Source organism: Triticum dicoccoides, chromosome 5A, assembly GCF_002162155.2.
Source record: "Triticum dicoccoides isolate Atlit2015 ecotype Zavitan chromosome 5A, WEW_v2.0, whole genome shotgun sequence".
Taxonomy (NCBI): Eukaryota; Viridiplantae; Streptophyta; class Magnoliopsida; order Poales; family Poaceae; genus Triticum; species Triticum dicoccoides.
In genome coordinates this window covers 55,957,582-55,959,825 of record NC_041388.1, presented here as the reverse complement: position 1 = coordinate 55,959,825, position 2,244 = coordinate 55,957,582, and positions in this window count along the sequence as shown.

Genomic DNA, 2,244 nt, shown 5'->3' with positions numbered 1-2,244 from the left:
TTAGAATGTAAATACTTATTTCTTAGCAATTCTTGCCATACACCATCCTGGCGTCCTCGATAAGTAGATCGTACGGTCCCTCGACAAACACTTATTTTTAATCTTAAGATCCTCCACCCTGAGACCACCTTGGTCCTTTGGGAAACATATGACATCCCATCTCGTTAGTCGACTTTTACGCCTATGTTCATCAGATTACCAAAATAAATCTAGATATGTAGTAATCCAACATTGTTCAAAGTCAACCTTGCTCCATAAGACATGAGCTTTCTCATCCAACATGCCAACTTTATCTCGAATTAGTCTTCAATACCTTTCCCTTCCTTGTTGAGCAATCTACAAAAATACATCGGAATACCAAGATATTAAAACGAGAATGAGCCAGCCTCACAACCAAAAAGTTGTTTCTACCGGTCCACTTCTTCTTTAGCTTTTCCAAACCAAAAGAGTTCGCCCCTTGTGAAAGTCTATTTTGAGCCTAGATAACTATTCGGAAAGACAAAGAATCAACTTTATGTTTTTGGCTTTCTCAATGCCATGCTCCATAAAGATGATAGTGTCGTCGGCATATTGCAAGACACATACTCCAAAATCCACTAGATTTGGAATAGATTGTGCAATATTAACCGCTTCTTTAGCACGACTAATAAGTACGGGTAGAAGGCTGTCACAATATGGAAAAGAATGGGCCACAGAGCACGCACACACCCCACCCCCTCACCCCGGTGACATACTCTCGTCTAAAAATAATGACTAATGTCATTATTTACCTTGACACGTACACTACCCCCATTAACAAATGAATTGGCTTATCACAACATTTTGCCGGAAAGCCTTTCATGTGCATAGCTTGTTGCAAAAAGGGCCATTTGAATTTATCATACGTCTTTTCGAAGTCCACCTTAAAAATAACTCCATTTGAGTTTCTTAGAGTGCAACTCGTGGATGATTTCATGCAAAACTACAACTCCCTCTAGGGATTTGTCTTCCAGGCATGAAAGCCGTTTGCATAGATCTCACCACCTTGTGAGCAATCGAAGTCACACAATTAGTTGCGACTTTGATGAAAATCTTAAAGCTAATATTAAATGAGTGAATTGGACGAGACTGATATATCTTAATAGCCTCTTCTTTTACGAAGAAGAGTGATAATGCCAAAGTTTGGTTTACACAAGGGCAGATTCTCATTGTATAACTCTACCAACATAAGCATAATGTCACCCTTGATGACCTGCCAGAATTTCCGATAGAACTCAGCCAGAAACCCATCTGGCCTTGGTGCCTTATTATCCTTGAACCGTGAGATTGCATCCCATGCTTCTTTTTCCCAAAAAAGGGACCGTCGGAATGGCTCACCACAGTTGAAACTTTTGCTGGCTATTGTACTACTATGCCCATAAACCCTCAAGAAAGAATCATGGGGAAAGATGAACATAATGTATTCCAAAACTCATCTCAAGAAACGAGAGGCCCTGATATGATAAATAAAAGCACATTTTGATTGATGTGTACAGTTAGTTCACTAGCCAGTACTTGTATATAGATTATAAGTACTTATTTCTTAGCAATTATTGTCATACATCGTCCTGGCATCATCGGTAAGTAGCTTGTAGAGCCATTTGCTCAACAAACATTTTTAATCTCAAGGTCCTTCACCCCGAGACAATCTAATCTTGGTCCTCTGGGCGACATATGACATCCCATCTCACTAGTCAGAATTTACGCTTATGTTCATCAGATTACCAAAATAAATCTGGATATGTAGTAATCCAATCTTTTTCTTACCCCTTTGTTTAAAATCAGCCTTGCTCCATAAGACATGAGATTTCCTATCCAACATGCCAACTTGTTCTTGAATCACTCTTCGTACCTATCCATTCCTTGGTGAGCAAATCTACAAAAGCATCGGAATACCAAGATAATTAAATGGGAATGAGCCAGCCTCACAACCAAAAAGTTGTTTGTACTGATCCACTTAATCCGCATTTCCAAACCAAAAGAGTTTGCGCATGTGAAAGTCTAATTTGAGCCTAGATAACTATTCAAAATGGCAAAGAATCAATTTCATGTTTTTGGATTTCTCAATGTCTCCATAAGGATGATAGTGTCGTCGGCATATTGCAGGAGGACACATACTGAAGCATCCACTAGATTTGAAATAAGTCTTGCAACTTTACCCGCTTCTTTAGAACGACTAATAAATACCGCTAGAAGGTCTACAACAATATTGAAAAGGATGGGCGA